Genomic DNA, 16,271 nt, shown 5'->3' on the forward strand with positions numbered 1-16,271 from the left:
AAAAGGTTTTGTAAATGATTAGCCATTGGAATGACCAATCTAAGTCATATTTGATGTTATGTATGTTTAAAATGCTATTTAGTCCATGAAAATCTTTAGTAAAGTGAAATTTGCCATAAAACAGAATCTGACAGCAGCAGTGATGTAAATTTGAAAAATCACTAAAAATAGTAGAAATGGAATTAAATGATGAGTAAGTTATGAAATTTAATATTAATTAGTCTATTTTTATATGGATTGAACAAAACAGGTATATAAATTATATTTTATGAGATATTTAAATTTTTGTGAAACAGGGCCAGAGTGATTTCTAGTTCCCCTGTTCTGACTTTAAAAATTCATCATAAATTGTACAAATATAATTAGAAGTCATGATTTATATGTACAGATTCCTTATTGAGTCTAGTTGTAATATAAATAAACTTCATAGTCATTGAAATTATTTATAGAGAGATATCTGATTCGTAATATACAGAGGTCAGAGCAGTCGAACCCTGAAACAGGGGATACTTTAACTAATAAACTGTACTAATTGGCTTGACTAAAAATTCTAGAAAAAAATTGGTAAATATATAGATGAGTTTAGTTACAGGGAAAATTTACGGAATTGGATTTCAAGTTTTGGAACTCGAGATATGAATTTTTAAGCGACTGTGATGCAGATTGCTAGCTTGACTGGAAATTTTAAAAATAAATTGTTTGAGCTGTTTAAGTAATGAATTAAGTCTGTTAACACCTCGTGTTCGACTCCGGCGACGGTCTCGAGTACGGGGCGTTACAAGGAGGGAGATGAGAAAGAGGAGGAGTGGTAGCCATGAGAGATTGTAACAACCCTAACCCGTTTCCGTCGCCGGAATAGAGTTATGAGGCATTACTGAACAATACGCATCATTCACATATATAATACATACATTTCTACATTCATAATCAAAATCCATTGTACTCATTCACATTGTCCCTTATAAGGCCATAAGAGACCTTAAAACATTATTAAAAGAGGTTCGGGACTAAACCAATAACAATTATAAACTTCTGAAAACTTAGAAAATTTTCACGCATAAAGGGATTACATGCCCGTGTGACCAGGCCGTGTGCCTCACACAACCACCAGACACGCCCGTGTCACGGGCCGTGTGAAAACAAGGCATACATACTAACTTACACCACATAGCAGAAGACACGCCTGTGTGCCATAGCCATGGGAAAACTAAAAGGTATATTGACTTGGGTCACACGGCCGGCCACACACCCATGTTCCAGCCTGTGTCTCTCACACAGCCAATAGACACGCCCATTTGTTTAGGCCATGCCAAACCTGTAGGGTATACTTACTTAATTCAAATGGCTTGGTTGAAGCCACATTTCTCACCCTTTCTTAAGCTAAGCTAAACCATAACATTTGTACTAATTCAATACATTAATAGGCAACCAAAACATGCTATTTCATACACATTTCATGCCATTTATAAGCCATCCTCTTAACTACTCAAATCCATAGCCAAAACATACCAAATCAATATGCCATAAATCATCAAACTTACATAACTTCTAAATGCATTTCCTCATCATCTTATCATCTATTTCATGCTTCAAAACATACCATTTCCCCATCTCAAAATCAAGCCATAACATACCATCTTCCAAGTAATAATATACCAACTAAAATCTAGCTAGTAAAGCAATCATAAAACCATACCAAACATGCCCAAAACATAAGACAACTTATAAATCACATAATTGAAGCCACTTAAATGGCCAAATTCACACCAACATTTACATCGTTTGCAAGCCAAATCTCATGGCTAAAATCATAACTCAAAACTTATCATCTTAACACTACCTTTACGTGCCATATACCATATATACAAAGCTTCAAAAGTACCAACAAGATGATCGATAGTGTAACGATGTTCCTGATGATCCCCAATGTCTGAGCTAGCTTTAATAATCTATAAAACAAAGAAATAACACACAAAGTAAGCTTTAAAAGCTTAGTAAGCCATACACAAATAAAATTATCACATGATTCAACACCATTTCCATTAAATAGGCAAACTATGAATAAACACATATAAGTTCACAAACCATTTCCAATGTATACATTTCAATATCACATATGAATTCATCAAATACTTCCCATTTCAATAATTGTATGAATCTCGTGCATACTTGAGTCACTTAACTTGTTCACACATTCTTTCTCGACTTAACTTTGCCCGTACAATGCCATATCCCAGATATGGTTTTACATGTTATCACATATCGATGCCAATGTCCCAGACATTGTCTTACACGAAATCATATAATGATGCCAATGTCCTAGACATGGTCTTACACATAATCACGATACAATGCCAATGTCCCAGACATGGTCTTACATGTAAACACATCTCGGTTATCCTAATGTCATGACATCTGTGTCCTATACTATTCCTAAGGTTTGTATGAGACTTTCAAATATCGAAACTTCGTCAATTCTTGCTCGTATTTGCTTGTTCAACTTCCATTGCAATTCAATGACAAATAAACATATATAAATCAATTTAAAGGTATTTATTTACATATGAACTTACCTTGTATTAGGGATTGACGTATCGGGTCGACTACTCAATAACCTTTAGTTTCCCTCGATCTAAATCCGATTTCTTTCTTTTAGAATGTATATGAATTCAAAATTAACTCATTTATTCATTGATCCGTTCAATTCAATCCAAAAACACACATTTAAGCCAATTTACACTTTGGCCCTAAACTTTCACATTTCTTACAATTTAGTCCTTATTTCAATAAACAAAAAATTACACCAATTCAATTCAAGCTCATGTGGGCCAAATTACCATAGTACCCCTAGTAGCCCATATTTCACATTTATTCACACTTTTAACCCCACATTTTCATCTTTTCACAATTTAATCCCTAATGTATTTTCTCTAAAAATCACTTAACAAAACATATTAATCTTTCAACAACTATTCATTTTACATCATAACATTCAAAAACATCAAGCTACCATCAATGGCACTTCACAAATTTATCAACCAATTGAGAAATTAGGGTATGGGCTAGCTAGAATACGAAGCAACGATCACAAAAACATAGAAATCATCAAAAACCGAGCTCAAAACATATCTTAATCAAGAATACAAAGGGTCGAACCCTAAAACACTTCAAATGGTATTTCCTCTTTTGATTTTCAGTGAGAAAGATTAACATTAACACTAATTTTTATGTTTTGTTTTATTAAATATACATTAATTCATAGTTTGCCATTTTACCCTTGGTTATTAAACTATTTAATCATGAAATATAAGGCCATTAATGTCCATTAACCTTATCAATGGCATAATAACATCATAAGGACCTTTGGTTTAATAAACCATAGAAAATAGACACTCTTAACTTATAGCATGCAACTTTTACATTTTACGTGATTTAGTCCTTTTCTCAAATTAAGCATTTAATCGCTAAAATTATTCCACGAAACTTTCACACATATATAATCACATGTTATAAACACAAAAAATAATATTAAAATAATTTTCCAACCTTGGATTTGTAGTCCCGAAACCATTGTTTCGATTTAGCTAAAATCAGGCTGTTACAACTCTCCTCCATGGGGATTTTTTCCCCAAAAATATTACCAGTGAATAGGTTTGCATCTTGCTTTCTCATAGCATCTTGGGGTTCCCACATAGCTTCTTCAACCTCGTGTCGATGCCATAATACTGTCACTAATGCAATTCTTTTATTTCTCAGCTCTTTGATCTCACGAGCTAAAATTCAGATCGGTTCTTCACTGTACGATAAATCTGATTGAATCTCAACTTCAGTAGGGGAAATAACATGCGAGAGATCAGATCTGTATCTTCATAGCATTCACACATGAAATAAATTATATATTTTCTCTAACTCAGATGGTAAAGATAGTCGATAAGCAATTGGTCCAATTTGCTCGACAATCTCATACGGTCCGATGAACCTCGAGCTCAATGTTCCTTTTCTGCCAAATCTGAGTATTTTCTTCCACGGTGAAACTTTTAGAAACACTTTATCCCCAATCTAAAGGTCAATATCTTTCCATTTCAAATCTACATAAGATTTTTATCGATCTGGCGCTGCTTTTAAACTATTGCGAATCACTTTCACTTTTTCTTTAGTCTCTTTAATTAGATCAACTCCGTGAATCTTATTTTCGCTTAACTCAATCCAGTATAATGGTGTTCGACATTTACGACTGTATAGAGCTTCGTACGGTGCCATTTTAGTACACGATTGAAAACTATTATTATAATCAAATTCAATCAACGACAAATATTTTTCCCGTGAACCTTCAAATTCAAGAATAAAACATCGCAACATATCCTCAAGTATTTGAATAACTCGCTCAGATTGACCATCCGTCTATGGGTGAAAAGCAGTACTAAAATGTAGCTTTGTACCTAATGCCTCTTGTAGTTTCTTCCAAAATCATGAAGTGAATCTCGAATCTTTATCTGAAACAATAGATAATGGCACTCCATGTAATCTAACAATCTCTAAAATGTACAACTCAACAAGCTTGTCAAGCGAATAATCTGTATGCACCATAATGAAATAAGCTAATTTTGTCAACCTATCGACAACAACCCAGATTGCATCTTTCTTACTCAGAGATAGGGAAAACCCGAAACAAAAATCCATAGTCACTCTATCCCATTTCAACTCGAGAATCATGATAGGCTGTAATAAACCTGACGACACTTGATATTCAGATTTAACTTGCTGACAAATCAAACATTTTGAAAAAATTTCAGAAATATCACATTTCATACCATGCCACCAATAAAGCTGTTTCAAATCATTATACATTTTCGTGCTTCCTGGATGAATAGATAAACAACTATTATGTGCTTCATTCAAAATCATCTGAATCAATTCTAAATTTCTCATAACACATATTTAGCCTCTGAATATTAAATAATCATCGAAATCAACTTGAAACTCTGAATCAGGGTTCAAATCACACTGAACGCGTTTTGCTTGCAATTCATTATCAAGCTTTTGAGCCTCATAAATCTACTGTATAAACAACGGTCTTGCTTTCAACTCAGCTACTAATCATCAACAAATCCAAATGTGTCTTCAAAGCACATAAAGCAAATAAGGACTTTCAGCTTAAAGCATCAGGAACTAAATTCACTTTCCTTAGATGATAGTCAATTATCAATTCATAGTCTTTTAGCAATTCTAACTTCTTCATTGTTGCAAACTCAAATCCTTCTGAGTCATCAAAGATTTCAGGCTCTTATGATCGATATAGATGTGGCGTTTCTTACCAAACAAATAGTGATGCCAAATTTTCAACGCGAACATAATAGCTGCTAATTCCAAATCATCCGTTGGGTAATTCTTTTCATGTGGTTTCAATTGTCTCAAGGCATATGCTATAACTTTGCCTTCTTGCATCAAAACACAACCCAGACCATTCAACGATGCATCACTGAACACTACAAACTATTTACCCGATTTAGGCTAAATTAACACTAGTGCCTCCATCAATAAAGCTTTCAACTGATTGGAACTTTTTTGACATTTATCTGTCCACTCGAATTTGACATCCTTTTGAAGCAATCTTGTTAACGGAATTGCAATAATTGAAAAGCCTTTTACAAATCGTCTATAATATCCCGCTAGTCCCAGAAAAGTGCAGACCTCATAAACAATTCTCGGAGGCTTCTAATCTATAATCACAGATATCTTACTCGAGTCAACTCAAATACCCACGGCTGAAACTATAGGTCTAAAAAAACGAACTTTTCGTAGCCAAAACTCACATTTTATGAATTTTTCATACAACTATTTATCTCTCAAAGTTTGTAGCACAGTTCTCAAATGTTTTTCATACTCAGATTCATCACAAGAGTAAATCAAAATGTCATCAATGAATACAATAACAAATCGATCTAGGTACAGTCTGAAAATCGGATTCATTAAGTACATAAAAACAACAGGTGCATTTGTTAATCCAAATGGCATAACAAGAAATTCATAGTGTCTGACCTCGTTCTAAAAGTAGTCTTTAGTACATCGGAGTATTTAATTTGCAACTGGTAATAGCCTGATCTCAAATATATTTTCAAAAACACTGTAGCCCCTTTTAATTGATCAAACAAATCATCAATCCGTGGTAGAGGTTATTTATTCTTGATTGTCACTTTGTTAAGCTGCTGTAGTCTATACACGTTCTTATCGTCCCATCTTTCTTTTTCACAAACAATACAGGAGCACCCTAAAGCGAGAAACTCAGTCTAGCAAAACCTCTATCCATCATTTCTTGCAACTAGGCTTTCAATTCTTTTAACTCTTTTGGAGCCGTTCTATAAGGAGCTATTGATATCGGCATAGTTCCCGGCATTAACTCAATGCCAAATTCAACCTCTTGGATCAGTGGTAAACGTAGTAACTCTTTAGGAAACACATCCGGATATTCACACACAACTGGCACTAATTCAATCCTCTTTTCAGTCACTTTTGTATCAAGCACATAAGCAAAATAAGCTTCGTAACCCTTTCTCACATATTTTTGAGCTAACATCGATGAAATTACTACTAGTAAACCATTCAAATCATCTGACTCAATCCAGATAATCTCATTATTTTGACATCTCAAATTAATTGTCTTTCGTTTACAATTACTATAGCATCATGTAGCGTTAGCCAATCCATATCCAGAATTATATCGAATTCATCAAATGGTAACAACATTAGATCAGCCAGAAAACAGAAATCCCGAATCATTATAGACAGTTCTTGCACACTTTATCAACCAAAACACACTTACCTAAGGGGTTTGATACTCTAATCACAAATTCAGTAGGCTCACGGGCAAATTCTTACTACATACTAAATTTACACATTTATACGAATGAGTTGATCTTGGATCTATCAATGCAATAACTTTAGTATTATAAAGAGTGAAAGTACTAGTAATAACATCTAGAGATGATGCTTCTTCGTGAGCACGAATAGTGTAAGCTCGTGCAAGTATTCTAGCCTCTAATATCACAACAGAATCTTTAGTCGCTCTCTAGCTACCATTCATATTCCCTGTGTTTCTGGGTGGTCTACCTCTCACTACAGTGTAACTCGGCCGTGTTATGAACGAAATGATCTAATGATCCACATTTAAAACAGGCTCAATCATTCAATCTACAATCACAGATATGTTGATTTCCACAATGTCTACACCCGGGTTGATTTTGTCTCACACTACCAACACTAGCAATAGATGTAGCCTAAGCTTTAGAACTCACAGGTTGCTTTTCACGATCCCTGATTGAATGTCCCACTGATGCATTAGAATGATTAAACAAGTCTTGGAATTTCTTTGATGAAGATTGATAAGATTTACTAGATGATCTTTTTCTCGAATCTCTTTCTTCAAAATCAACTTTTCTCTTTTCTTTACTAAGATCCTCGACGTTACAAACCCTCTCAACCAGAACAAAAAATTCTTTCAATTCAAAAATTCTGACTAATAGCTTTATATCTTCATTCAGTCCATCAATAAATCGTTTACACATGATCTCCTCAGTAGACACATACTCTCAAGCATACTTGCTTAAACGTACAAATTCTCCTTTGTAATCAGTGAAAGTCATCCAGCCTTGTTCTAATTCTAGAAACTCTTTACGTTTCTAATTGAGAAATTACTGACTTATGTACTTCTTTCGGAACTTGGATATAAAGAACTCCTAGGTAAACTATTATTTTGGAACCACAGATATCAATGTTTTCCACCAATGGTATGCATTATCTCTCAGCAAAGATACAACACATTTTATACATTCATTAGGAGTGCAAGATAATTCATCGAATACTCGTATCGTGTTCTCAAGCCAGAACTCAGCTCTCTCAGTATCATTATCAATGGTAGCCTAGAACTCTTTAGCCTTGTGTTTTCGAATCATATCTACTGGAGGCTTATTCAATCATATCAAATATATAACTTGAGGAATTATAGGGTTTTGTTGAGGAATAGGTGGGGATAGAGGTTGTTGAACAGTCAGATTCGTTCGAACAAATTTCGTAGACCATTCACTTATCATCTGGAAGAAGGCTTGCTTAGCCTGTCCCCCTTGACTACTTGAAATCGGCCTAGAATCAGCTGTCGCTGCCCCTTGAGCAGGAGTGGGAGCATTACTCTTTACATCATCAACTAAAGCTCGACCGAGATCCATTTGCTATACGAAAGCACATTTTAAGCTAGAATTTCACACACTACGTTAATCCTAGAATTGACTAAATCATAGCTCTGATACCAATAAAATGTAACAACCATAACCCACAATCGTTGTCGAAATAGGGTTACAAGGCATTACTATACAATACGCATCATCACATACATAATACATACATTTATGCATTCATAATCAAAATCCATTATACTCATTCACATTGTCCCTTATAAGGCCCTAAGTGTAACGCCTCGAATTTTGGGCTTAGAAGTATTAGGTCTTGAGTATGGGAACAGTTAGGAAGTTGCTCATAAATATTTAGTAGTGTAAGAAATTGACACAAAAATCTGTCTACTTCAGTGGTTATGTGCTCTGGGAGTGTCTGAGAAGTCTTAGGTTCAAGCTTGGGCAGGTGCAAAAAGTTTTGTTTTTGAAAGGATTAAGCACTGTCTCTTTGCAATAGGCTTTTAATAAAAATGGGTAAAGCATGACAGAAAATAGCCTACTGGCCCAGGGGATAAGTGGCGTGTTACTATTGTCTGAGGTCTGAAGTTCGAGTCCTGGTTTGCACAATGGGGGTTTTATTTTGTTGCTTACACCGTATGGGTAGTAGAGTTTGACCAAAATACTACAGAGTTGTTGTGGAATTTGAATTGGATGGTTGAGAGATTGGAGGAGAGATTTGAGGAGTGGATTAAGGGTTGGTGGACGGTTTCAGTGATTTGGGAAGGAAAATTTGGTATTTTGAAAGGAATGAGGGGTGTTGTGCCGATTAGGGACTCTAGGCACTCATTGAGTTCTGTTTTGGTAAGTATGGCACTTATTTTGGTTGATTCTTTTTTTGGAAACTGATTGGTGCCTTGGGAATGTTGCTGTGTTTGCGTTTGTGCTTTCGGGTTTGCATTTTTGGTTTTTTCCCCTTACTGAATTCTCCCTTCTGCACTCTCAATTTGTTTGCCTTTTTGCTCCTAGGTTTAACCGATTCTCTTCTTTTCTCTATTTTCCCATACCTTGGCAGAATATTGTAGGGCTTATTTCGTGTTGCATTTTATTCAAGTCTTTTTTTCTCCCACCACCATTTTGGTCTATTGTGTTGTCGAATATTGTTTCTTCCTGATGTGATCCGGCTCGGGATGATGAGTCAAAATCACTTAGTTGCCCGATCGTCGTTCGAGAGAGTCGTTCGTGCTTCGGGTTTTAGAACTAGAAGTAAATGAAAAGATACGGGTAAGCGGAAGGTTTCAAAGTAAGGTGAATTTAGTAATAGGTTTGATTTAGTAGCAAAGATGGATGATGGTTAAATGGCTCGGTTTGGAATAACAAGAAAATATTTCGAAGGATGGGAATGGAAAACGAACTTAACGTCAGGAATGATTCAACACTAAGAAGTGTAACCCCGGTTCCTATATTGTTAAGGTGAAAAGATGGATAGATGGATAGGTGAACGCCACACCAAGATTGGTGATAAGTTCAAACAAGACAATTGATGCCACTAGCACAAGCCAGATAAGTCTCTCGAAACTTGTATGAGATATGAGAGGAAGCAACCTCACAAGAACAAATGTTCATTAACAATTTTGGCAAAAAAGTCCCTTTACAATGAAATGTGGAAACTATTTATAGGCTAACAAGTAGTAGCCGAATGGACAAACTAATAGCTTTAAAGGCTAAATAAATTCAGCTATGAATGCACTAGAATAATCTAGAACAAGTCTTTAATTAGCTAGGACTAAATTCGGCTGATGGGAACTCCATTGGACAGCTTCATGTGTAAGCAAAGCATCTTGGATGAATGTGATGTCTTGGGAACTCAATAGCTTGCCTAAATTCATCCATGGGATGAATGAATCATTCAAAAAGTGTCTCTTGGCCGAATAGACACCTAGGGAAGTCAATTGGACAGCAAACAATTCATGTATTTCACCCACATACATTCGGTCGTGCATGAACTAGAAGGGAGCTTGAATCTGGCCGTACATGAACATGCAATAAATGCCTTCATTCATGCATGTGTGCCGTCCAAAGTGAATGTATCTTCTTAATCCACATGCATGTAATTAACCTCCCATGTATTGAACTTAATTCCCTCCAAGCATTGAACCAGGCCGTGCATGAATCTTCCCATTCATTGAACTTTCTCGTTCATGCATCTCTTCATGAATGTACCTTCCACATTCGGCTAACCTACATGAATTAACACACAATTAATTAAAATATAACTATTCATAAAAATCATAATTAATATTTAAATAATTTAATGAAATTAACTAAATTCAAACATAATAATTATAAGTCAACTAATGAAGTAAATTCGGCTAGCTCAAAAATAGTCAAAACACTTAATGAGTTGAAATTGAGCTAGGGGTTTCGGCATGAGCTGTAGCAAACTTAATTATAAACTAAATTAAGACTTAGTTTATTGAAAGGAAGAAAGAAGGAGCTAAAAGTAAGCTCGGTTGAGCTCAAACGAGCTGAAACGAGCTCAAATGAGCTGAGTTGAGCTGGACGGAGCTCGAGGAGCTGGAAGTGAGCTAGGATCAGCTTGCCAACAATGCACGGGTCCTTTGGATAGTTGCTTCAAGCTGATTTTGTGAGCATTGGCCCTTGTTTCGATCCAAGGTTTTGCATTAGAAGCTAAAATAGCTTCTAGGAAATTTTTAGCATGAGCTTGAGTTATAGGTCCTTTAGGCAGCTTGTTTTGTAACACCCCTATCCTGTATCCGTCGCCGGAATAGGTAAAAGGGGCATTACCGGACTTGAAACTCATATCCGAACAGTAAAAATTTTGAATATTTTTTTATAAAGTACGTTCCTTTAGGTAAATACTAAAGACAGTCAGGGATACAATTTAACTGCTATAAGTACACATTCAAAAGATGCCATTTTCGCATGGCTTATATACATTAACCAAAATATTCTTCGGCCACTGGTCTATTCTTTACATGCCATAAAATAATTCAAAACATAACAGTAACAAGCAGTGGATAGTGATAGTGTGACTAGTTGCTGACGATCCCCGAGCCTGTAGCTTCCAAATGAGATCTATAAAACAGAGGAAACAAAGTAAACGGAGTACGCATTACAATGCTTAGTAAGTTTTAAGCAGTGTCAACAGATAACAATCAAATTATCACATAGTTGTTCGTATTTTTATTTCACTCTTCCTTCGGGCATACCATCCCTTTACCGAATATGCCCATCTCATCATATATAATATGCAGATAAATTCTCACTTGATAGTGGTCTCTTATAAACATAGGTACATTACATATTTTCACCTAACTTTCCACATTGACCAAACGCACAATAATCATAGAACAGTCTTATTGCTTTACTCATATATGCATCACATAACGACCTTGTGATTTAGTCCAAATCAAGCTTAAATATAATCTCAAAATACATACCTGACCAGCTCAACGCATTGAACGTATTTATTACCAATTGTTACTGTGAAGTCGTATAATCTTATGCTTTACTCGAATCTTCAGCGAAACCTTTAGCTCGAATAGTCCCCACACGTAGTTATCGGGTCTTACCCGGACAAAATCTCCACACGTAGTCATCGGGTCTTACCCGAACATAATCTCCACATGTAGTCATCGGGTCTTACCCGGAATATATTTCCAAGTTTCATGTACATTTAATCACATGTTACAACATTCACATCGACTGTCATATTTGTAATTCATTTGCCTCATCAAATATCTAATAATACACACCTATCACATTTGGTCATTCGGCCACAATATACACACATCTCCTACATATTTCACACTAGCCATTCGGCTTTACCACATATACATATCTCATACATATTTCACACTAGCCATTCGGCTTTACCACATATACATATCTCATTCATATTTCACACTAGCCATTCGGCTTTACCACATACACATATCTCATTCATATTTCACACTAGCCATTCGGCTTTACCACATATACATATCTCATATATATTTCACACTAGCCATTCGGCTTTACCACATATACATATCTCATTCATATTTCACACTAGCCATTCGGCTTTACCACATATACATATCTCATATATATTTCACACTAGCCATTCGGCTTTACCACATATACATATCTCATATATATTTCACACTAGCCATTCGGCTTTACCACATATACATATCTCATTCATATTTCACACTAGCCATTCGGCTTTACCACATATACATATCTCATTCATATTTCACACTAGCCATTCGGCTTTACCACATATACATATCTCATATATATTTCACACTAGCCATTCGGCTTTACCACATATACATATCTCATTCATATTTCACACTAGCCATTCGGCTTTACCACATATACATATCTCATACATATTTCACATTAGCCATTCGGCTTTACCACATATACATATCTCATACATATTTCACATTAGCCATTCGGCTTTACCACATATACATATATATTTATCTTGTACAACAATTTCAGCAATAGCTTATAAGCAACTCAAGTAATTTCATGAATGTTTACAACAAATTCACATATTCACTACAAGTTGTTTTCCTGAGCAATAGTCACTAAATTATTTATAACTGGAGCTAAAAAACTCAGAATCAATTTCTGTTAATTTTCCCTGAATATAGACTCATATATCTTCCATACATAAAATTTTCAGAATTTTATGTTTGGCCAATCAATACCAGAGTTTTCTTAAAGTTTCCCTTGTTTCACTATTTGACTAATCTGACCACTCTTCACTACAAATCAAATTTCTCATTGTACAGAATTCAAAATATGTTCTATTTGATTTCATTTGAAACTAGACTCATTTAGGAGTCTAAGCATATAAATTTTATCTTATAACCATTTTTGTACAAATTATAATGATTTTCAGAAAAACAGAATAGGGAATTTCGGAGTCATTCTGACACTGCCTCACACAACTTTAAATACCTCTTTATAGGAAATTTCTTTGCTTACACGGTCTCTTTTATAAGAAACTATACTAATTAAGCTTTGATTACATATTTTATTCAGCCTAAAATTCCATACCAACAATTTATAGTGATTTTCTAAAATCACGTTACTGCTGCTGTCCTAAGCAAATTATTACAATTTGCTCTTAAATTTCCAAGTCCAAACACTTATGAACTTACCATTTGAGTTTAAGACATATCATGGCCACATCATATCTTATTAAATCAACTCATTATGTCCTAATATGATTGAATTTACTCAACGTTTAATCACTTAAAACTTACCTCGGAAGTTGCCGAACGATTACGACGGCTCTTCGATCACTTTTTCCTTTCCCTTATCCAACTTTGATCCTCTAGGCTCTTGAGCTAAATCAAACAATTTTCTTCCCAATCAAACACAATCACATGGCATCCATATATATTTTAGGACCATTCTTAACATACTACTCATTTACAAAACAAAACACTCATATCACATTTATAAAACCACAAGCCGAATATACCTATACTTACCTCACTTAAACATCAACCCTCAATTCATGTACATTCTCAAATAGAGTAATCCTTACTTGAACTATTAGCCAACTTTATCAAATGAACAATTTTACTTAAAGTGCCATATATATATATCTACATAAGTGCTTAGATACCATGTTTCCAACAATTATTTCCTAGCTTAGTAGCCGAACCAATATTCAATAACAAACTCCTCTTTGATCAAATATATATTTGGCAAGGACATGACAATTTATACTACATCAATTTTAAGCCCATAAATTACTCAAACATAACCAAATTCACATTCGGTCTTGGCACATAATAAGGTAGCCGATCCTTTACCCTTAGCACCCAATGCTCACATATGATTATTTGTATAGTTCAAACACTCATCTACCATCGTTCATCTAAATTTAACACGAAACAACAACCATATATCTCTTCCATTTTCTACCATGGCCGAATGCTCTAGCTACCACACCGTCTCAAATTTTGCCATGGGTTAAGCAAAGAACTTAATGACTAACTCAAAAATGCTAAAAAGAAAATCCAAGAATCATCAATCCACCATCACATGTATCATTACAAAGCTTCACACTTAGCATGCTAATGACATCAACACAAATCCTGTAACACCCCGAACCCGAGACCGACACCGGAGTCGGACACGAGATGTTAACAAACTTAAAAAAAAAAAATTTTTTTCCAGACACTGCCCAGTCTGAGTACTAGTCGCTTCAAAAATCATATCTTGAGTTTCACAACTCAAAAATCAGTTTTGTGATTTTTCCCTGAAGCTAGACTCATGTCCCCACCTATGGATTTTTTTCTAGAATTTTTGGTTGGGCCAACTAGTACAGTTTATTAGTCAAAGTCTCCCATGTTACAGGGGTCGACTACACTGACCTTTTCCCATTACGACTGGGATATCTCTCTGCACAGAGCTTCAATACTGATGCCGTTTGTTTCTATGGAAACTAGACTCAGAGAGGAATCCATACATATATGGTATGACCCCTAATTATCTCTGGTCAATTTATAGTGAATTTCCAAAGGCGGAACAGTGAATCCAGAAGCTGTTCTGGCCCTGTTCCACAAGAACCGGAATATCTCTTTCTGTACTGTTCCTATAATTGTTTCGTTACTTCCATATGAAAGTAGATTCATCAAGGTTTGATTACATAATTTATTCACTATTTAATTCCACTCCTACGAATTTATGTGATTTTTCAATTCTACACCACTGTTGCTGTCAAAATCTGTTTTCAAGATAAACTTTACCTATTTTGTGGTCACCATGGACCAACTAGGATTTTGCCCTACATAGGTCCACATGTGATCATATTTAGCCATTCCAATGGCTGATCATTAGCCCAACACTTCCATTTCAAACCATAGTCACATCATGAAACCATATATATACATACATACACACAAATGGTCTAATGCCATACTCCACTTTTACAAGCCATTTTCGCATGGCTTTACACACATACATCACAAAAGAACTTAAACAATAGGGGGTAGTCCTATACATGCCATATCCAGAGTTCAACTAAAAGAGTACCAAAGAGCTTGATAGTGTAGATGACTTCGACTTCGCTGATCCCGAATCCGATAGCTAACGAGCAAAATCTATAAAACAGAGAGCCAAAGCAACCGGGTAAGCATTTAAAGCTTAGTAAGTCTCAAGTAATGAAATCGGCTTTGACTACAGTATTACATTCACATAGTTAACTAAATCACTTTATTAACACACATTCTCATACCCATACTTACTTCACACTTCACCCACATAGGTACACAAGGTATCAACCTTTATAAAAGCCGAGAATTCGTTAGCCGATCGCACGAATACCATTTAAAACAAACCGACTTTCCAATGCACATGCAAACATACCTTATCATTCGGGTTGGTCAAGCATAATTATTAAATTAGTTACAGCACAAAATGCTCACATTCAACCCAAGTTTCTTCGGTATTTAACCGAATGCAACCGCAAACACATTTGCCTTCGGGTCTTAGCCCGAACATATCAACTCGCATAATTGCCTTCGGGTCTTAGCCCGGATATATCAACTCGCATAATTGCCTTCGGGTCCTAGCCCGGATATATCAACTCGCATAATTGCCTTCGGGTCATAGCCCGGATATATCAACTCGCATAATTGCCTTCGGGTCTTAGCCCGGATATATTCCAATGCTCATGCACACATATATCAATAATCATAACACATCCATATCATTTCTTCGTTACTAAGGCTCAAACACAAAACATTTATTAAATCTTTCAAATTTCGGCTCAATAGCCACACACAAAGAGCATAATTTCAATTGGCTTTATAACATAGTCTCTATGCACATTCGACTATCCGTCATAATATGACTAATCATTTCAATATAATTCAAGTAGGGTCATTACTCGAAGACTTACCTCAAATGTCGTCGAACGACTTCAACGGCTATTCAATTACTTTTTCCTTCCCTTTATCGGATCTAGTTCCCCTTTGCTCTTGAGCTTAAGTTCAACAAAAATTAAAATAGTCATTAATCGACTATTCAAATATTACTTTCCGAATAATATTATATATATTGATCCGACTTTCA

The sequence above is a fragment of the Gossypium hirsutum genome, chromosome A09 (assembly GCF_007990345.1).
Source record: "Gossypium hirsutum isolate 1008001.06 chromosome A09, Gossypium_hirsutum_v2.1, whole genome shotgun sequence".
Taxonomy (NCBI): domain Eukaryota; kingdom Viridiplantae; phylum Streptophyta; class Magnoliopsida; order Malvales; family Malvaceae; genus Gossypium; species Gossypium hirsutum.